Below are 23,340 nucleotides of genomic sequence, written 5' to 3'. Positions count from 1 at the left end.
GGCCCCCTCATTTTCAAACGCAGCATTGTACGAGGTGCCGTTTTTCTCCTTACAGATCTTAACCGACTGTACAAAGAGCCACAAGTACCCTTAAGGCATGCTGAGGGGTAAGAATCCTTAAAACACCACCTGAGGAGGAGGCATAAGCATCCTTTTGAAAGCTGGATGGGTGGCATACACACACACACACCAGCAGGCAATCAGCAGCGGCGGTAGTGGTTAAGTCACCGCTACCTCGCAGGCTCTGGCTTGGCTTGGCGTCGGTGACGGCGTTCTCTCTGGGAGTGATTTCTTGCAAAGCTGGCCCAAATGGAGCATCTTGTTTTAATCAGCGACTCTGGCTGGGGTGCCAGCAGCGGGAGCTGCGAAGGCCTTGGCAGCCGCATGCATCGCGGGCTGTGGCACCAGTACAAAATACACAAATATTTCCACTGTAATTATGTGTCAAGTTAAACAAGCAATTGAGGCTGGGGCTGGATGTGGCCGTGGAGAGGCAGGGGCACGGTGCCGTTGGACGTCCGGGGACAGAGCAGGACCCCCAGCAGGATAAATTATGCCGTCAGATTTTGATAGGGTTTGAATTTTGTTCCAGCAATATAATGGACCACAGTGTAATTGTGAATGCTCAGTGGGTTGACTAACATCATGTGGTGTTGGCTGAGTCTTTTTGAACGAGGAAGGGCTCTTCCAGTTCACAAGATACACTTCAAAGGTTGGGTGGATGGCCAAAAGGCTAAGTAACTGTGAGATCATCGACTTGTCTTTCATTCTGTGGTTCCTATTTTTTTTCTTAAAGGGCAATTTGTTAACCGACTGTGGAATTAAGCCTCTGAGCTGAAATGTTATAACCACCATAGTTTTGTTTCAGTCCATGTCAGAGGTGGCGAAGAAGTTAAAAGGGCAACTGTAGGACTCAGAAGAGAGGATTAACACACACCAGGAGAAGACAAGAGCTTCTGTCAGTCATGAATTGCTTAAGACACCTTTCCGAAGTGATATTAAATCCTCCCAGAGGCCCACACAATAAACATTTTTACATTTATTTCAACAGTATTATGAAGACCTTGACATGCATGAACAGCAATAATGGCCACCTACATAAACTGAATGGACACAGAACTGTCTCCCAGCAATCAAGTTATTGGGATCACCATGTAAGATCCCAGCCAGCATTTGTGCAGGTTGTTCCTGGTATTTTTTAAACATTGTCAGCTGCTACATCCTGCCCTTGCACTGCAATGTTGCGAGGAGACGTCCCTTACACATATGGTGCCGTCTGTGTTTTGCTGCCTAAAATCAGCTTTCTGAGACATCTCAGTTCCCGCAACCACCTCCCTGAGCCCCTTCCTTAGTGTGTTTGTTGTCAACTTTTATTATTCTAGGATATTTTTGTTTTGCTTCAAAAAATACTGGCAGCTCTCTTGTTGTGTGTCAAGTGTGCATTGGCATGGGACTGAATGGAAGAGTGGGACATTTTTAGTTGAAAGTTAGATTCATATTCTTAGTTTTCTTATTTTTTATTTAAAGCCTTTTTATTGTTTGTGATGAGCGACGTATTCCCTCCTGCCCTTACCTGGGAACAAAGACTAACTTCCCACGCAGCTGATACAGATGGCGATAAAGGTACTTGAGAAGCAAAGTATGTTTCTTTGTTTGATTAAATTCATTGTTTAGAAGTTCCTTTGTGTATTTTGTTGTAATTATGCTTTCCCAAAGAACTCAACAATTTCCTCTTCTACAGAATTAGAATTGTCCCTGAGTCACCCTACAAACATTTTCACTGGTGGTTTTTAGCAGTTGCTTATACACACAAATTGGCACAGGCATCCCATAATATAGTTTAATGCATTCACTCCAAACTACAGTTTCCTGGTTAAGCAGACCTGTACCTTTGTATATGAAAGTAAGTCGATTAATACATTTCCCAATCCCAGCAAAAATACAGGGTGTGACATTTCTACTGCGTCTAACGAAAAATGACACGAAGACACATGAAACAGTCGACGTGTCCTAAAGGGTAACAAACGAACAAACAAACCAACCCGCAATGTGTGTATTTCATGAAAATGTACACGGAACTGGCGGTTCATCCAAAGGTTAAATCACTCACAGTTACCAGTAGGGGGCGCTTTAGCTATACATAATTCATGATTGTCGAGAGGGAGAGAGAAGAATGTCCTTTCACCTCCAAGAGGAAACTTGTTTGAAACGCGTCTTGTTGAAGTCATCACAATATTTTGGCAGGTCCACAAAAGGGCGCATCAGTTGAATGGAATTAAACAGGACTTCAAGGGCTTGCATTTCTGAGTTAAGAAAAAATAACTAAGACAAAGTTTTAGAGTAGGCTACGAACTATTTCATATGGTTTGTTTAACAATGTTTCGACTATCAGATAGCCTAGACTAGCCTATATTGTGTAAAGTCGAATTTGTATTTCACAACTAGGCTATTCAAAGTATGTGCGTCCGGTTTTATTGTATTCAGCTTTAAAACATGTCAAATATATTGCGTTGTTGTGACATTGCAGACCAACTCACTGAAATTAAGACACCTGATGTAGAGTTGTATATGCTTATTATAGCCTAAACATGCTTTAAAATGCAGATTCTGTCGAATCGTTTATCAAACGATTAAACGTAAACGTTGACATACATTTATTCTTCCTTTTGTAACATTTAGTAGGCTATAGTTGAAAACTTTCTTTTGATAAAGCCATTGACGTAGGAGTGCTTCACTGAAACGATTAATGGAACAAGCGCTTATGGTCGAGGCAGGGTCAGGGTCGAGGTGTGACTCAAATTTCGTTTCATTTGCACAAAGACAGGCAGACGCCCGTCCCTAATGATAGTCAATATTATTAATGACAAAGAAAGGATCCTTTTAGGACACAGGCATACGTAAACTTGCCTGTCTCTGCTTAAACTTGCAGAACAGTCACTGTGTATACTAAACACAGCAAAATGCTGATTTGCAGTTGAGGAACACTTTATCAATATAATGAAAAGCTACGACTTCAAGGACTCATCCATTTTACAGTTTATACCTGTATCGTTTGAACCTGCGCGAATCCTCTGCAATTTCTTTACTCAAGGAGATGAAAAGAAATACAAGTGTCTCTTAATAGTTTTTTTTTTTTGTTCGGCATCATTGTCTTTATAGAAAATGAAAAGCCTCCACGATATGATAGCATATCCGTGTGTCCCCCTTGTATTGGGCCGTTCACATTTAAACAATGTCGAGGTGATAAATTCAAATACAAGTCTTATTATTTTTATTGTTATTTTGCATTTTCTCATTCCCTGCCTCGCATCTTTGGTCACCAGATGTGTCCCACACTGAAGAATTATTTCTCATCCCCAGAGTCAAATAAATGCAATCAATATGAGTATTGCTCTCAGGCCCTGAAATATTACATTAATGCTCCATGTGGTGACATTTTAGCTGGAAATTTCAAATACATCATGAAGGTTCAAATTAATATTTATCAGTGAGGGTTTTTTATGGTTTGCAAAACAGTATTAGCGTGAACCCATATTATATTGTCCCCTAAGCATGTCGAAAAATGCCTTTCACAGTTGTGGCCTATATTTAGAATAACCGTGTTTTCAGGATAATGTTGTTAGCTTCATACAGCGTATTTAGTGCAGTCTTTTTAGCTTAATATTGTCTCAATCGGAAATCTTCAATGACTATGCTTTCCTAGCTTATGTGAGAAATGTTTAAGGTCATATCAGAATTTGAAATCAAACTATATTTGGAATACATAGGCTACCCTTAAACTTCTGTAGCAACTAAGTGATGTAAAGGTGGGGAATGCTCTGCATGACTGGAGTGAGTCATCTGTGCCATCTCCCTTAACAGAAGATAAGGGGGGGGGGGGGCATGTCCATGGGGAGGGGGTCATTGAGACATGCATCCTACCTCCAGAATTATTTATTTTACTATGTTAAACAAATTGCGATTCCTTTGCCTGCTGATCTGAGCAAAAAAGAGCAGGAAATTCATATAAGATCGATTTTTCGATCTGTGCTTGAACTGTCTAAATAAAGACAGCGTCACAGCAATGCATCTGCAAGCCATCCAAACTGCACACGCACGTTTTAGGGAGATTGTTTTCGCCGCTTAATATGCGTTCTGTTCAAGGCTTCTCAAAATAATCCTGTCAGTCTAGGGAAATACTATGCATCTTGCACTATTGGGAATTGCATCCTATCATTTATGGATCTGTTTTAAATTATTCTTGTCATTGAACCCAAATTTATGCTGCCATTGATCTTGAAGGGAAAATATTAAACGATTTGGGGTTGGTCTTGGATGACCCTCCAGGTCAAGGAGATTTTAACATTGGTGTTATTGAGCGTCGTGTCACGCGTGCATCTCACCTGACGCTCTGACCGCTCCTCCTTTGTCTTACTTGATTAGGAGGCTATTTTGCTAAACCCTGCAGAAAGTGTCATGCGTAAATAATGCTCTATTTTGTAAAGGTCTGGGTTTTTCTTTCTGAAGTCATGTATGGATATTCATCTGTGAAGATATTAGAGTCTCTCAATCATTTTGTATTTGCTGTTATCACAGTAGACATTCATATTCTTTCATAGATTAGACAGAGCTGCCTATGTATCAATGTTGATGGGATTTAGTCACAGACTTGTCAAGTCTGGACTTGTCCAATATGTGCTTAAATGTATGTTTATGACTGTGTGTGAAGTAGAGATTTATGATTGGCATAAATTCTGATGATTTATAATTAATGTTGAAGAGAAACTTTACACACAAGCAAGACATATCTCGTGTCAAGATGTACTGATAGTGCTATGAAAATAGTACAGTATCACCCTCAAGTGAACTTACTATTTTAAGGGATTAGATTCCATTCTGTCATCCCCACCATTCCCAGCTGAGAGCTGTTCACCAGAAATTCCCATGCATAATATTCCTGTGCATAATAGCATCGATGGAATCATATCACCTGGTCACAGTCTTACCACAAAGGCCACAAAGAGAGTGTGCAAAGATCACTAGTGGTGCTAGAGGACTGGGTGAAATGCCTGATTATGTTGGAGACCTGTTCTGTGTTAAGGCACTCTCTTCCTGACCCCTGCCATACTACAGTCCCACTGGCTGCAGGCTGGGCCAGGCTGCAGTCCCTCACACCTCAGCCCCTCAGGGCCGGCTCACACCCAAGCAGGTGTTACAGCTCCACGGCGAGCTCCATGCTCCCTTCCGTGGCTCGCTGATGGAGAACATCTGGAGGGCTCCTGTCCAGGGGCCCCCGTCTCTGCTGTCCCGGGTCTGACCAGGCGGTAGTAACCAGCAGCGTGGCATGTGTCGACACATGGCTCCCAGGCCCCTGAGGGGGAGAGGGGGGGGGGGGGGGGTGTATGTGTGTGTGTGTGTGTGGGGGGGGGAGCACTCTCTGCTACCCTCCACTGGCCCAGGCCGCCCCACTGTCACCACACACACAGGGCTCCCATATGTGAGTCTGTTGGGTGAAGCTCCTACTCCTGATTTGTAGGAGCAGGAGGGGAGAGGGAGAGAGAGAGAAGGACAGAGAGGGAGAAAGAGAGAGAGAGATGGCGGGAGAGACTGTATCTTAAGAGGCAGGGTGGGTCCGGGTGTAGTCTAAGGACATGGCTTCAGGGGATCCTGTGATCACGTTTCACATCTGAAAAAGATGCTTGAGATGTCAGCTTGTGCGTCAAGGAGAGGAGAGGTTTCATCATCGCGTACGCATTTTGCATTAGCGCAGGTTATTTTAGCTGCAACAAGTAATGCATAGAGTTGTTTGGAAATCCATGCAAAAAGTCATGCATTTATGCTTAATACATACTATCCATATATACTCAGGAAAGACACCACTCCCCTGCTGGAGGAAAATTATGCATAGCTTACACATTTTTTGCATATTGCATGTTCATGTTTGACTCCCACCAAAACTTTACTGTGGATATTAAAACTATATGTATACACAAATGGTAGTCATATGGATAGCAACAACTTTTATCAATATATGGTTATTGACAGATAATATACCGATTGTAAGCTTTAAATTCATATTGAATGCCTTTCGGTCACAACTCGTTGAATGTCTCTGATCCCTTTGGTACTCCTTTCTCTGTTTTTCATTCTTCCATTCTCGTTTAATTCACATTAATCTATTTCCCGCTGTTTAAAGTGTGTGTGTGTGTGTGTGTTTACACCACAGAGTTTTACCAATGTCACCAAAATAAGTAAAGCATCAGAAGGTGAAATGGGGATGCTGGTCGATGGAAGCGTAATTAAGTTTCATGTAGAAAAGATAGCACTTTTAACCAAGGTGAAAGAGCCCTTGAGGCAAACAAGCTGTTTTTCGAGCATGCAATGTGTTTAAATGTACAATCCAGCATAATCCAATACCAACGGGGCGTCCACTCTTTGTTTGATCTTGTTCGCTTTGATTACTTTTGGGCTGGAGAAAAATATGAAGATATCATTGAAAATCACTTTAGATCACACTTTCATTCTTATTTCTTCCTGGTCCAACCGGAATGCAGTAAATGGACGGATCTGCTGGAACCGTAATTCTAGAATGCATCCCTTATTCTGGCCCAGATCCGGGCCAGATCTGGTCTGGATCAGGCATGCGGCACAGCCCGCTGTTCAGCGCCACGGCAACCACTCCATTCCAAACAGCCCCTGCAGGAATAAAACAGTATATAGAAATGTGTAATGCTGGGATTTAATTTTCCCACTACTATCCATTTGTATAATATATGAAATGAAGCCCAAATTAATTTGCAGCTGGGCTCTAAAGTAACAATGTAATCTCAGTGTTATGGCGGAGTTGCAAATGGATTTCTGTCTCTTGTAATTTTATAAGAGGCACTCTGGGGGTCACCTTAAAAGATGTCGCCATTTTTTACAGCCCAAAGTATCCTGCAGCCTGTCAGCAGAGAAATCTTTGCAATGCAATCTGTTTTGTGCCATCGATTTGTACAGTATTGCATCTTGTCATACGGTATCCTTGTTACGTTGGCCAGTATTGGCAGAGATGACTAATTTTATACCCAGATGTCTATAATAAAGTTGAGGGTATCTGCTTACCTACGCGCAATCTGCTAGTTTGAACTTCCTGACTGGTGCAGAATGTTTTGAACCCAGCTAAATGTTAGGGGAACGTCATTACATGGCAGGAACCACATGCTGGAGGATCTCTGCAAAATGAAGAGCATCAGTCTATTTGTGCCCCACCACTCAGATTTCCCCTTATCTGTGTGAGTAAGGTCTAACCGCTCCAAGTGTCTCGAGCTAATATCGGTGTTACATTCCACAGCACAGCACAACATCACACGGAGAGCCCACTCCTCTGATCACTTGCAGGAGAGTTGGAATATATAAATATATATATTTACACAGAGCTACCGCTTTACAAAATAAATATGATGTATTGACTACACATCATGTTCCAAAAGTCTATCACAGACATTGAAATGATAGGGAAGTTTACGGCAAGATCAAATGAAGTCAAAGCACATAAGGCACATCATAAAATCTGAGATTTTATTTTTAATGTGAGTGTGTGTATGTGTGTGTGTATGCGTGTGTGTATGTATGTATATATGTATGTATGTGTGTGTGTGTGTGTGTGTGTATGTGTGTAAGGAAATCAATGAGGGTAAAGTGTCCCCAATGGTTTCCGCCTTTATCAGCAGATCGAGTCAACGAGGTGAATACCCATCTAACTTTGTCTGCTCTTGTGTGACTTGGCAGGCATGGGTGTATAAAACACAAAAAGTGTTACATGAGCACTAAAAAAGTCATCAACTTTCACATTTCTAAATGAGTGGTTCATCTGACACTGGGCTGCTTCCCACAGCACCTGTCGGGCTATCTGTCACCGGCTGCGATCTCCCCCATTGCCAGAATATTACTCCTTATACTGCAAATCCACTCAGCATTTCTAGAACTTTTCATACGTCACTCGATCCCACCCAAATATCCCATGGGCCATAACTCAGTAACTAAATTTAGGCAATATATTAAGACCCCCTCATGCCAGCCCCTATTGCCGTTTGCCTTTTTTTGGGAGCAAAGAGAGGCATTTAACCTTTGTGAGATAGCAGCAGCTGGTGTGTGTTTGTGTCTATGTTTGTGTGTGTCTGTGTGTGTGTGTGTGTATGTGTGTGCGTGTGTGTGTGTGTGTGTGTGTGTGTGTGTCTGTGTATTTTAGTGTGGGTTGGTGTGAGTGTCTTTGTGTGTTCTTCCTTGTTCAAATGACAATAAAGTGTCATTGGCTGAGGTCATTTCGCATATATAGCCTGCCATGATTTAAACACTTTGTACAAAATGAAACAGTATTTCATTTTCTTCTTCAGACAGGCACAGACAGAGCTCGGTTGATTTACATTTCTGTTAGTCATTAGAAAAACAGTTTTGGGTTTCTGTGAAACTTTAAAGGGTCTGAAATCATTCTTTCATTTTTTTCTATTCACAAGCCAAACTTCAGATCTGTGGAATGTTTGTGTCAGGGACACGGTAAAAGATTTGAACCCCAAATGTCTTGTCCACACATTATTTCAGTAACTTTCTGTTTTTTTATTTTAATAGTTAGTTCTACTGTTATATGAGTAGTAAAAGTGGCTTAGTAGTCTTATACTGAAGCTCTCTCCATTCCCCTCCCCTGTCACTTGTCCCTTTGATCAGATGGCTTGTTAATTTCATCATTTCAGAGTTTTATGGATTTTCCAGTTGCTGCACTTTTCGTAAACAAGCTTTTCAGCTGACCACCCCTCCTCTTCATTCCTGCCAACCCACCCACCCCTCATTCATACCCCCTCACTCCTGTCCACATATGTCAGCGTTTTCAGTGAAGGAAGAATCTGGAGCTCTGAAAGTTTATAAATAAGCCTTCTATCAAGTTCCACAACAGGTGTGACCTCCCTGTGTCCTAAAACTGAACACTTTCAATGGGACGATATCTGAAAAGAGAGGGGGCTGGGGGACAGGGGTGGGGTGGTGGTGGTGGTGGTGGCGGTGGTAGTAGGCCGAGAGGGGCAGAAGGATTTACTGCTATCTGAAATAGAGACATTCACCAGGCACATGGTGTACCTTTTGTACTCCGGCCTACATGTTCAGTCCCCAAAAAAAAGAAAGTCGTGATTTATTTGCCAACTTCTCTCACTCACATACATAGGGGGCAGCATTGTTGACCCCTTATTACGACATGGTATTAAACGGGCGCTGCGTTGCCAACATGGCAGCTGTAGCTAGGACTGTCGTGTAGTGAGCGTGTGGACTCCACCGGAGAAAAGCCTCCAGGATAAAATAAAGAGTCTATCAGGGGAGCACTTGAGATTTAACTGGGCTCTCAAGGATCCTCACCTAGCATGTGGTCAAACCAGATGTAGCCTAAATACCTGTCTCCCCTCCCCTGTCGTTTCATTACGAGAAAAAAAAAGTTCAACCACCGTCCATCCGTCTGTCGCACAGTCCTCAGCGAGACGCAACTTTACCCCAGAGAGAGAGAGAGGGAGGGAGGGAGGGAGGGAGGGAGGGGAGACTTCTGGCTCAGGCTTCCCTCTGGTAGATAAGTGCTGCTGCCGCGTTTCTCTTCATTGTGTCACTAACCAGCTTGCCATGGGCGCCAGCATTGTGCATATTCCACAACAGTCCTCCTGTCTTTGATAAGGATGACGACGGCACATAGTACTTCAGCAATATTCAAAACAACACATGCATACTACATAACTTTGTGACAACCACTACAGTGAAACAATCTTTATGGATGAACAGATGATGATGTTTATTGGAAACAGGGATGAGGCCACAAAAATAGAAATATCTAAAAAAATCATAAGCTACATTCTCAAGATGATTTCAGGGCCTCTATCCAATGCTCAGCTTCCTAAAGCTTCCAGAGCTCCCCCTGGCTATAGCCCAGAATGGATAGGTTAAATGTTATGAAATGCTTCTATCTACAGACTAAAGTAGTGAGCCTCTTGCCATATTGTATGCTCATTGGGCAGTCAAGGGATGATAGCGGTTCCCAGTCTGAGATGCATGGACTGGACTGAGAAGCCCTCCTCTTCTCTCCCTCTGTTCTCTCCCTGATTGTCAACCGAATCACATCTTTGGAAGAAACGCAAATTGTTGATAGAACAGAGACTTGTTGACTTGCTTTGAAATATTCCATTCCATCCTATCCCTCTCATATGTCTCCACTCAGCCAACCATGTCTGATGTAGGAGACCCAAGTCCCCACTCTATCTATCACACTATCACACTGTCATTACTTGATTGCACTGATGCTACACCATAATATCCCTCCAATGTGTTTTGAATATAAACATGGATACTTACACCTACGTATATTGAGCGGTAACATACAATTTGTATATGTATCCTGGTATTGTTCATATTATAAACACAGTTGCCTTATCAAGAGATAATGATGTGTCTATGAGGATTTGCATTCATGCTTTAGGCTATTGCAGTTAAGGTTATTCTTCCACCTAATTCTCCTAATAATAGCTTATGAGCTTTCGGTACATGAGGAGTAGCCAAAACTATGCAGCAGGAATGCAACTTTACCAGATAGGCAAGGCACTGATGCAAATACATGAGTTTTGCATGTCATAAAATGAAGATAGCACTTCTTGCCTTTCCCCTCCCTTTTTTTTCCTTTTTGTTCTCGACATAATTCCATTTCATTTTCATGCGACGTACACTCTCAGCCCATCACAGTGGCGGCGACATTATCAAAATACATGCCTCACTTGTTGCCACATATCAGTGCCAGACCCAACAATAGGGTCTCATTTCCATTGGCGCTGATTGAGTTTGAAGCACGGATGGATGGGCGTTCGCCGCGCTGGGCCACAGGAGAGCACTGGCGGGCGCCGGGCGAGGCTAGGGGCCGGCGAATGAGCGAACGAACAAACAAACGCCTGTGGGCAGAGGGAGCGGAACGCGCGTCAGACAGCTGAGGGGGACAGAAGCCCCAACGGAGAAGTGTAGATTAGAATACTGGAACAAGTGTAGCGGGCACAGTGTAGCCTTTGTCTCACCCCGACCAACCTCCGCTCCCAACCTCCCCACAACATCCCAGTCAAGGAGTGTTTCAGCGGGCAAATAAATATTTCAGACTGAGGTGTGTGTGTGTGTGTGTGTGTGTTTTGGAGGCCCACTTTCGTCCCCTTTGGGCATCTGGCCCCACGGCGCTCTCAGACGGGGACAGGTGCAGTGGCGAGGATTTCGTTTCTAAAATAGCATTTCGCGTTTTGCTCCCTTCTGGAGACCCTGTCTGTGAGAAATTCTCATGTAATCATACACCGCGCTCTGTGAAAAGTTCCACAGTTGATCCGCGGAGACATATGGTGGCTTAACCAAAATAGAGGAGAGGACCCAGGAGAGGTGGGGGGTTTGAGAGGGGTTTGGTAGATTAGTCTAATAGATTTATGTCTAAGATAAAAGACATATTTTCAGTTTTGGGTGAGAATGAAGCAGCAATGACGCAGTTAGCTATTTTCTGTCAAGAACACATAATCAAAAACAAGCACAATGATTGGCATTTTCTGGGGAAAATGGCAAATGGAATAGCACAGTGATGTTTTCCATGTAGAAAACTCTTATTACATCTACACATAAAAGCTTTGAATAGATTTGCATACAACCATGAAATAACTTCAGTGGAGGAGTATTTATGGTAACCCTCAAAGCACATTCGTGCAAGTTGAATATATCAAGTTTCTGGAAAAATGTTCTTGCTCATTTTCAAATTCCATCAAATTCTTCATTAAATTCCATCAAATGCATTCATCTCAGATGTATCTGAAGCAAAAGCATTTTCACATCAAAACTGACGATTCTAAGGACAAAGTTTTGCAACTGAAAGGCATACATTATTGCTTCCTTTGTTCGATCTGTGCTTTATCTCCAGGACAAAACAGGCATCATACACCAGCAGCCTCTCTGCTTTTAATTGTTCTGCGGGCGAGAGGAATGCGGTATGAAGAATGCCAAAGTTACAAGGTCTCCTCCACTGTTAAGCACCATGAAGGAAAGAGCTGTGATATTAAGACTAATATCTTTGACATTGTCTTGTGATGGTTGCGTTAAAAGGCCTGTTTATTTTCATCATTAGAGAAGTGTGTTGTCTCCTGAACAAGCGGGTCGAGCTCACACTCCCTGCAAGGCTCTGCTCTGCTTCTTCTTCTTTTTTTTTTAGTTTTCTCCATTCCAGTCATCAAATGCCGTCTGCAACATAATGAGAGATGTGGCAATTAATTTTCTTTTAATCAAGGTCGAAACGAAGTAAATTGGGACAGCTCTGCAAGCCCTCATTTTCTATTTTTGCAGTGATGCAAAACAAATACGATAAAATGATGGCCCTCCTCACCTTCTGTAATTAGAAAGCGTGAACGATCAGAGGAGGATGATATGTGATATACAGTACCTCCAACACCCCCCCCCCCACACACACACACCTCTTCTCTCTCTCTCTCTCTCTCTCTCTCTCTCTTTCACCCCCCCTGAGATCCGATTCCAGCTCTTTTGAAACAGATGACCATGTTTTCCTCCCTGCGCTCTTAATTCTCCCTGTCTTTTCCCCCCTCTCCGCACACACTTGGGTTACAGACAGAGGGAACGGCTCAACGTGACATTGACTGCTGTGTTGTTCTAATGCCTCTCAAATCTTATTAAAGACCACGACTGCAAAGGACCTTGCTGACTCCACACATTTCGATTAACTATGTTGTTTCAGTATCCCACAAGCTGATTAAGAATTTATTAAAATTAGATTCTAAACTCTGTGCCCAGATATCTTATTAGCACCATATGGTCCGATGACGAGCATTGTTGGTTGACAGTATTAATAAATACATTAATATCATCCATATTAGTTTTAATTAGCCGTCTCCCATTGAATGAATTATATTTTTTCTGGTAATAGAAGTATTCAAATTATGGTGGTTATGCATGGGAAAATATTTAAATGGGGAAATGTCCAGTTTGTGTACATACTACACAATAAGAAATATAAAGGTAGGCTACTTAAATGGTTCTTGACATGGAAGAAGAACCATTACTGTGTTGAACCTTTACATGATATGAGTTGTTCCTCATGTTTTTTTGGAAAGATTATGTGTTGAAAAGTTTGTTGGCCGAATGAAATGTGAGGATCCTTCTCTGTTTTCACCATGTTTTGATTTACTGATGCTGTAATGCTCTGAAAAAGCCCCACACCTCCATTTCCTGTGTAAGTGATTGAGGAAGTAACCACCTACCTGTTATTGTGTGCACCAGACAGACATGTAAATAGAGTGAAAAAACAGATTGTTGCATACGAGACACGTCGGAATATGCTGACACGTTTACCATATGTTTGCCAAGTGCCATATTTTTTGGATGCAGTCATTAGGATGCATCCCAGGCGTTGTCCCTGCACAAATCTGTTTTATGGACGACCTTAAGGTCCACTGTATATCTGCTTGGGCATGTCTCTGTTCGAACACAGAGGGGCTTTTAAAGCCTGACGTAATGCCGCTCGCAGACTTACACTCCGTGCTCACCCATGGAGCAAATCTTACACAAGACAGTGGCGAAAGCATTAACTTCAAACCGGTGCTCCGGATGGAAACAGGAACAGCTGTCCATATCGTGGACAACCCCCCCCTCCCCCACTGCACCCCACCCTCTCTTCAGCCTCCCCCCAACCCACCTCCTCACCTCACTCCAATTTCCCCCATCACCTTTCAGAAATGCTCCCTGTTTACTGAACATGGGCAGCTGCCATCACTTCTAGCTTCCATTGTGGAGACAGGCGCCTGTTTCCAGAGGACATTTGTACATGTCTTTATCTAATTAAGGTGAATGCCAGTTGCCTGCCCTTCCATGCGATGTGACTGGGAATCACAGTCGACCTTGATCTCGCTCCCTTTGCCGGATGACTGGGAATCTTACAGAGGGCAGCTGTTTGACTAAAGCAAAATGTCACTTTCCCATTAAAGAGAGGGAGAAAGAAAGGAGAGAGAGAGTGAGAGAGAGAGAGATGCAAGGGGGAGGAGGAGAGAGAGAGAACTTAAAATATTGACATTTTCTGAATGAAATTGTATTTTATAGATGAGTGTACACTAAAGCACTATGAAATTTAAAATATTGAGCTGAAATCCAGTTATGGGCAATATGCAAGATATACCTATAGCTTTTTATGAAATTGCACTGCAGTGAATTGTATTTATCATGGCATATGTGTCACAATATGTGATGAATTTGACAGACATATTTGTTCTTTGGGAGTCGAGTTGGGCATCACGGCTGCTGGCTCTTTCTGCAAAGCTTTCCTTTGCAGCAGGCAGTGACAGAACATTATGACATCTCTATGACATTTCTCTATTTGAGAGTGCACGTAGAAATCTGTTTAAGACTGCGTCGGTGTCAGTGACCTCTACTAAATGCAGTGCAACTGGACGGATGGAGAGTTGAGCTGCGCCTTGAAGCGACCGTAGCCTATGGTACGTGCGTAACCGTAATTGGCTCACAGAAGTGCACACTCACACATATTGAGGTTCCAATCCACAAAACAGCAGTTATCGTTACCAAGTCTTACACTTCATCAAAACATAGTAGTTAAATGATTACATGTGAAACAAAAACAGCAACTATACCCTGCAATGAAATCTTGTACAGTGGCAAAACAGCACTCTATAATTATTTTTATCCCACAAAAGGAAGCAAGAGTCTAAAATAATTTGGTCCATCTACAAATACTTATCATATTCAGACAAACACTGTGTGAAATCCTTATTTGCTTTGTGTATAGATTCTGTTTGACTTGTGTAGCTAAGGCTCATCATTTCATCTCACTGCTGCCATGGAAATGACATTAGCTGCAGGATATCCTTCTTAAAACACCATTTAATGACCTAACGAAGAAGCTTGAGCCAAGCAGACATTACACTTACACTCAGAGCAAGCCAACATATCCCTTAGAATACTTGTTCAGTAGTCCCAGAGCTTAGCACTGTATGAACATCCAGCATAGGCCTTCGACAAACGTAAAGGATATATTTCAAAAGGCTTCCACAAGTCTACCTCGTGCTGATCACACTGCAATCTTCTTATGTGGATTTCCCCTGCAAAGCATCCAGATGTCTGTGCATAAAAATGTGAAAGGTTATGATCAATTAATGACCCCCCTTAATTGCTTTTGTAACAATGTAGATTTTATTGCTTGTGCTCATGTTGCAGGAACTTGCCATTTTTTAGAATACCCTTCTTTTCATAAGATTAGACAATCTATACTTATGTTGTGCTGTTTTGGTAGTTGGATGGTATAAAACAGACTATATTTTGGTCATACTAGGTACATTTTCCCATAGTGTGTTAGTGTGTAAATTATTATTTACAAGTCCCACCATCACCATGTTTGCATACAATGCACGAAATGAAGATGTGAGAACTAACACACTAAGATTTGGGAATGTGGACTGGTTAATGCCATGAGGTCTGCATCCAGTCCAACAATAATCCAAAACTGGAAGAAGAATAAAATTATCAAAACCTTGCATATTGTTAGGAATGCACAACCTGTTCAGAGACCCTTTGATAAAGAAGGTGGAATAATTGCACTAAGTGGTCCATCCATACAGTATGGCTTTTATAACCTTGTGCTATACTTTGTGATTAGCTTTTAATGTTTCATAATTAGGAATGGCAATGGCAAAGGAGTCAGTAGGCTAGGGGTTTGTTGGGTCTGCCCTTGACAGCAAACCTAATGAATCAATGCATAGCAATAAATGTACTGGATCATTACTGAATCAGAAGTGATCTGCAGGATAATCTATTGATTTTTGGTCTTTCGTACCCCTTTATTATTCTGTATTGCAGTATTGCTACATCAGGAGAACTAGCTGATGGATGTGCTACCTCTCCCTGCAACCTTACACCAGTGATATGTTGTAGAGTTAAACGGCCTGGATACTCATCACCAAAATGATTTGATAACGTCTTAAATGGGGGGAAATGGTTGTTCTGCATCAATATGTGTTTTGGATTTGCTTGTAAGATAACATTTTAATCATAAATTAATTAAGAAATGAACAAGAAATTTGATATTGCCTGTCTTCATCACAAAATACCCTACACATTAACGCTCAGTTCAAACAGAGCATTTTGAAGTCTGTTGACCCAGACAGTTTAAACCACAGGACACGATCAGAGCCACAGAACATGACTGAGCTACATCAACATTAAATATGTACGAATTGTAACCATACCCCACTCCCAATAATGGGATGGGGATTTGAACTATGCACATGTCCTCTAATATTTATTAATGGGTACATTTGAAATATTTTTTATTCAGAATTAATGACTGAGGGTGTGAGAGGTTACTCACTGCTGAGAAAAGTTAAGATATTACATGCTTACAGTGTCCAAATTGTTAGCAAAAAAAATTCTTATCCATATTGAGCAACCATAAATCCCACTCACTTTAGAGCTATGACCGTCTAACACTCAAATATATTGTTTCATTAGATTCCGATGTTTATATTTATCTAGAGCTTCAGGGAATTTTGTGGAGCCCTGTTGGAGGTACATTTCATGCAGTTTGATCCTCAGGTATTTTGCAACGAGCATGAAGGGATATGTACAAAAAGTCTTGTTTAAGAGGATGCAAGCTTTGCAACAGCAAGGAAGCATATCCATCAGAATTGAGCTTGTAGGGCCTACGTGAGTGTATAAATACTGCCCACTCCAAACTCAGAGTAACTTAAGAGATCAAAGAGCTACCTTGCTTGTTAGTTGACTGCTGTTATTGATCCTTGCCTAGATTCTTTATTATGTATAGCAGGACACCTCACAAAACTGCTAATTGGCAATAATCTGTTTGCCAATAGTTCACAAGACTGCAGAATTTAGATAAGGGAAAGTTCGAGTTTAAAATACATTATCACAGCGTCTCTGATGCTGCTGGGCTGTGTTCCAGAAATGCCCTCAGAGGCGTCCTATGGCCAGAATATTTAGCTGTAAGAACAGAGCAGAGAGGCCTGAATGTGTTATAGGCCTTATAACAGGAATAGCAGTTTTCATATACTTCTGCTTTTGACTGTAAAAACGCACATTCACACAGCTGTATTTGGACAGTAAACTTATGCTGTTTCATAAGTTAGATAAAGCATATGACAATAAGATTTCACTTCTCTCTGTGTGTTCTCAGGATAGACAAGTGCTGATGTAAGGGGTCAATTTAACACACAAAGCGCACACACACACACACACACAAATGGGTGTATTTTTCCAAAAGAACTTTCATATTTGACAAGGGAAGTATGTCAGAAACTGGACACTGTTTGATATGTGACTTTATAGCTTAAGCTTAACATAAATTGACATCAGTAGATAGACTAGCCAAATCTCTGATCATCAAACCGTAACTTTCATGTGAAATGTATTTTATATTAACTGATAGGCCTACTGCAAGTAACTATGGTCTGAAAGACTGGAATGAGTGAATCACAACCGTACTCCGTTCCAGCTTTTCCGCCTCACAGCTGCTAAACTGAGAAATTCAATTAAGGACTCCTCTTCCCACTTTGAAGCGGTCTCCAGGGCAGATCTTCCGGGCGACTCGCACTATGTTAGAAATAGGAAAATGCAATAATAAAACAAGAAAAACTGAAAAAACCGAGGCAACTTTGATCACGCATGCTCTCATGTCATTCACCTTAAACACACATTTCACCTAAATTGAGAAAGTCACCGAAAGACGAAGAAGTACAGGTAAGAGTTTTAATTTTCGCCTCAACTATCGCCTTCAGTTCCTCAGAGATGAGTTAAAACGCTAAAAGCCAATAAAGTAAATGGTTTTGCTTTAGTCGACTCAGACCCAAATGACCTTAACTTGACGTAAAATATGTGAATGTATCTCGATTTTATGCTCAATCAGTTGTCCTTACGGACGATAGACGCCACCGGACCCCTAGCCCTTAACTCAAGCATCAACGAGCGGTTCATTTCAGCGACCCGGTAAATAAACCTTAACGGGTATCACTTGTGTAATGTACTTGATAACTTAGCTATTGCAAAGCTGAGACTAAACCAGCAAACTTTAACGACGAAGTATACGGCTCCAAAAGAAAAGTCGCTTCAATCCCCAAGTTGTCAAGAAGTAGCCTGCAACTTCATGTTTGTGTGTTCGTCTCTGGTTACAGTCTACTCAAGCATGACAACATGAAGGCACGTTGTATATCAGTGAACAATAAATATATTTTTCCGTGCGTGAAACAGCGCATTGCTTTTGCTATGAGATTAAAAGTACCGGGCAGGTTTTCTAGCGTCAATCCTTTTGAATCAGGACACAGGCAGTACAGTAGTCAAAACTGTCAAATCAGACAGTGATTAACTCAACCCAGGGCAAGTCTCTCGGCACCGAGACAGGCGGTGTTTTGGATTGTAGTTAGGTATCCTTCCCCATGCTGAATTTTGCGCGTTAAGGTTATCGACCTTCGAGATTATATCTGTCGTAGCCTTGCTTATTCACTAACTTTACAGGTGATTGTGTAAATCGAAACTATACCGATGTAAATTCATGTGAATTCAATTTGTGAGACTACAACATGGTCCTGGCTACAGTTCTTCATATTTCTGTCATCATGACAGCACGACGCACTGAAACTATATGTTAGTTGATTTGCCGCGTGTAAATGCGGAAGTTTACCGAACTTCAACGTAAAATGGTCGGCATGGTCTTACGAAAACTCGGATAAATTTATCAGGCTCTTCGTGGCGTTCCTGTAAACTGGCTGTCGTGAAATGTAGCCTAATAGTAAAATATTACATCAAGTTTGCTGTGCAAACCTCATACCCAGTAGCTTCTATTCTGTCTCAGTCAGATAGACAATCTATCTCAGGCAAGTAGACACTAAAGTTAGTGTTGAATAGATTAACTGGCTACTCCCCGCTTTATTAAATTGCTTTTAACGTAAGGAAGAAGCCCACCTGTCTGGGCTTCAGGCTATTTGACAGAGAGCGTTTCGACAGACTGTATACTGTGCAGCTATAGGCTACATCGATACAGTGAGCAACTTTAGTAACCTATGAGATGGATAAAATGTTCATATTATTTACCGAGAATGAGATGAAGATAGATGTTATACAGATAACATGTAAATTTACAAAAAGAAATGCATATACTTTAATATTTCAACAGAAATAACAAAAAACAAGCATGTTAAACATAGGCCTAAAATGCTCTCCCCTTCGTATATTTACTGAAATGAAAAAAAAAAAAAAAGTCTAAGCACCTCACCTCAGTCAAACACAGACACACACACACACACACACAAACAGAAAGAGGGAGAGAGAGAGAGAGAGAGAGAGAGAGTTGAGATGAGAGCTTCAGTTTTGTGCTTGTATCAAAGGTCAATTTGATTGAACATTAAGTTACTTCTAAAACACAAGTTTTCTCAGGAAAGTTTCTGAATCGTCTTGTAGAAAGTCTACACAAAATATTATTTTACTTTTCCATAAGTGAATTGGTATCTCAGATGCATTTTTGCTTTCTCATACCTGTTATCCTCCTTTTCTGGTAATTTTTTGTTGTACATCTTAGGAGGCATAAACAAACCACTGAGTGGTTGTGACCTAAAGGTATTTATTCATGATACATGATTTGCCTCAATTGTGGATAGTGTATATCTTCTAATACAGTATGTCTTTGTTAATGCATGGTGTTGCTATCCTCGGCATGTTAGTAGCAGGAGTGTAGAGAAAAGATCAGTGGCACTTTAAACCCTGGAGTTACCATATTCTCACCGGATCTCCCTCCTTTGCTAATTATTGTGTTGTTTTCAGAGCAAATATGTCATATCCATGGCGACCAGGCAGGTTTATTGTCTTCCCCATGCAATTGCTCACATAAGTAATTAATTACTGCTTTTCTCTCTCCCCCCTTCCCTCTGTGTTCAGTTAGAGCGATCACCGAAAGAAATCCATCTCTCATATTAAAAAACATGCCCGTGGTGTTAGAGCACAAGGTAAACATCAAACCTCTCTTTTCTCTCAAACATTTTTGATATTCTTGCCTTTCATGTGCTTCACTATGATTATGGCTTGGTGATTTTTGTTTATCACAAGTGCCCGTGTTTGTTTGTGACATCATCTCACACACACTGTGCTCCATATAAAGACCTTATTATGAGGATTATTTTCCAACACTGCACAGGAGTCTTTAAGATGAAATCCATTCTTACTGTCTCCTGCTGGCCTGTCTGCATATTTGATGATATCATCGTTGTATTATCGCCTTCATCGTCATCGTCATCATCATCATCATCATCACACTGTGGCAAATCGATGGCATAACACATTTGGGTTAAACCACCTGTGCATTCTGAATGATCAAAATCTCCACCAACTTCTCGTCAATACCCATCAGTATCTGGATGTGTTTAGTGGAGAGCTGTAATGTGTCGGGTGTGTTGTATTTGATGGTTGCCGGTGGTTATGTGGTGTGGTGTGGCGTTGGCGCTGGTTCCTCCATCCCCTTAGCTGCGGTGCTGCGGGGCCGCTGTGCTGTGCTCTTGGAATCTGTCGGCATGTGGCTGGTGTCCGAAGGTGTATTTCCATCTGGATGCGGGCCAGCCTGCACTGTCATTGCCAGTTTTGCAGGTGCTCGTCTGCCTTGGCGCTGATGCAGGCTGGCCACATCCATCTGCCACGCTCTCCTCCCTCGCTCTCAGGCCTTCCGTCCCTTTCTTCCCACTCTTTCTCTTCCTTGCCACTCTCTCGTCACAGCTTTCTGTTATCACAACCTTTTGAGACGAGCAGATCATGGAAACTTGATAAACAAGTGATTGCTAACAAATCTGATTTGTGTTATGGCTGGCTACTAGCTCAATTTGAAAAATAAGAGATTATAGTTTATGTCTCTGCACAAGTCAGAGTTCTTCAGTTAAATTGGCTGTGAATTTATACTGAGTTATTCAAGATAGCAAGTCTTTACTAATTTAGTTATGAAATATTATTTACATTGTGTGTGGGTCTTTATGATTTAGGTAAAATTCTGTGTTGTAACACAGGTATTAAGGAACTGGTGGCCCTTTGGCCTTGGGTTATTTATTTGATTTCAACCAGGGCCCCCTTAATATGGAAATATACATCCATCACTTCTGACCATGCATAGTAGCTCCCAAGATGTAATGCAATTGGTTCTTCACACCTCCTCTTTGTAAATTGCAAGATGTAATGATTTTGTATCCAAATTCACACCAGTCATACACCCTTCCCTTGTAAAGTGTACTGTTTGCGACGCATAAGCACGGATAGCGCTCATGTTTGTTTAATCATCGTTATTATTTTTATTTTAGTGCGGGGGAAATGTCCTTTTTGCATGCTTGATCAACCAGTAGAGAAATCCAATATAATTGAGGTTCAAGGTGAATTGCATCCCAAGCATTTCCCCTTGACAGAAAGAGCACGAAAATTCTCCTGCAAAATAAACAAATCATGCCGACAACAGTAATATAGGGTTGATTTTGAAGGCATGAAATAAGTATCGATTTAAGCCTTCACTTCATAGATGAAAATGGCCTTTTTGGTAATTTGTCCAGAGCCCTTTCAATACTGAACAGAGACACAGAGAGAGAGAGAGAGAGAGAGAGAGAGAGAGAGAGAGAGAGAGAGAGAGAGAGAAAGGGAGGGAAAGGGAGGGAGGGAAAGGCAGAGCTACGGAAGAGGGTGGGGGCATGGGAGAGAAAGAGAGGAAATGCATGCATGCATGTGTGCGTGTGTGTCTGTGTGTGTATTTACGTGTGTGTCAGAGAAAGAGATAGAGGTGGGGGGGGGGGGGGGGGGGGGTAGAGAGAGTACACATACTCGCCACATAAGACAGAGAAAGGGACATGCTGGCCCTTTCCCGAGCTCATTATCATTCTTAATAAGTCTTAAGGAAAGACGGAGCATGGAGAGTAAATGCAAGGTAATCCTAACGCTTGGCCAAGGTTAGTGGGGACAGAGGCACATGCATGGCCATCCCTGTCTGCCTGCTCCACAGAGACGGCTCCTGCCCCTGTAGTCCCACCATGGTCGGGGGCCAGGACGGTGGTGTGTGTGTGTGTGTGTGTGTGGGGGGGGGGTGTAGAGGATGTCAGACAGACGCTCAGAGCGAGGGGCTCCGCCACCTCAGCTAATGGAAAATAAAGTTGAAGAACTCATGGCTATTTTTAATCCGCTGGATTAGAGCACTTACCAGCAGAGTTCTCACAGGGTGATAACAGGCATTATTTGCTAAGATTGGGCTTGTTTGTTTATTTTGACAACGGGGTGGCTCAACTCGAGTTGCTCTGGCAATGCAAACTCCAATTAAAGCGTGCATCTTGCACACACAAATGTGATATGAGATGATGAGCAAGCAAGGAAATTATTGGGTTTTGTTGGCCAGAGAAAGCCAGTATTGTCAGTTGTAGACATGCACATGTTTTACTGTAGGAGCCCATTTTATTCATTACTCAAAAAGATTATGTGATTGCGGGATGAAGACAAGGGGGAAGGACCTAATGAGAGATAGATTGGGTTAGTCACCAGCTCAAGACTAGTTTAACAGGATGTTCTCTATTGGATTGTTTTTCTTTATATTATGGCCACACGGCAGAGAGATTTTTAACTGGTTTATTTTCCCCGACTAAACCACTGTCTGAAATGAGTTCATGTCCAAACAAGTCAGAACACTGGGTCATCTTAAATGGTCTCGGAGAGTGAATTTTTGCGCATGGGCAGGCAGTGCGACAAACAAGTGCACAAACGCCACAGGATGCACTCACAGAGAGGGAGATGCCCTTTGTCGCCTAGACTGGAATGCCGTCTCTACTCCCCATTGTCATGTAAAGATGATTTAGCCTCAGACAGATGTTGTGGGCCTTCGCCGTCTCCATTCGCTCCATATTTTGCCCTTTTAAAGGTTAGGAATGAAATGCAAAGCCTCTATATCCATAATGCTCTCCTTGATATCTATCTATCTATCTATCTATCTATCTATCTATCTATCTATCTATCTATATATATATATACACACCCTCATATATATTTTTCCCTCATGTTGTTGTTCCTTCTCTGGCGTTGAGGTGGAAAGTGTTGTGGAAGAACAAGGCTAAGCCACTGGGACTAGCAAACGCTGTGCCTGCCCTGGTACTTGAGCACCTGTAGGAGCATCTCTTCTGCACTGCCCACCCACCCCCACCACCTCCATTTCCACATCCGCAACCTCCCCACTCCTCCCTCTCTATCTTTCCACCGATCTCCCACCCCATCCCCTCCTCTGTGTAGCTTCTAGGGGCTGGGATGGCAACCTCCTCCTCCCTT

The 23,340-nt window shown here is 42.1% G+C and overlaps 1 protein-coding gene across 3 annotated transcripts in view; it reads left to right on the top strand.

The window, feature by feature from the left end:
• The first annotated feature begins 17,609 nt into the window (after positions 1 to 17,609).
• casz1 (castor zinc finger 1) overlaps positions 17,610 to 23,340 on the top strand; it is a 185,011-nt gene continuing 179,280 nt past the window's right edge. For 2 of the 3 annotated variants that reach the window (XM_042097009.1, XM_042097008.1), the window contains exons 1-2: positions 17,610 to 17,763; positions 19,951 to 20,018. The gene's annotated coding sequence lies outside the window, so the exon portion shown is untranslated. The remainder of the gene's footprint in view (positions 17,764 to 19,950; positions 20,019 to 23,340) is intronic. The other variant, XM_042097010.1, reaches the window with a different exon arrangement.

Source organism: Alosa sapidissima, chromosome 7 (assembly GCF_018492685.1).
Source record: "Alosa sapidissima isolate fAloSap1 chromosome 7, fAloSap1.pri, whole genome shotgun sequence".
In the NCBI taxonomy this organism is placed as follows: domain Eukaryota; kingdom Metazoa; phylum Chordata; class Actinopteri; order Clupeiformes; family Clupeidae; genus Alosa; species Alosa sapidissima.
Note: the sequence above shows the minus strand (reverse complement) of the source record. Positions and strands in the feature narration are given on the sequence as shown.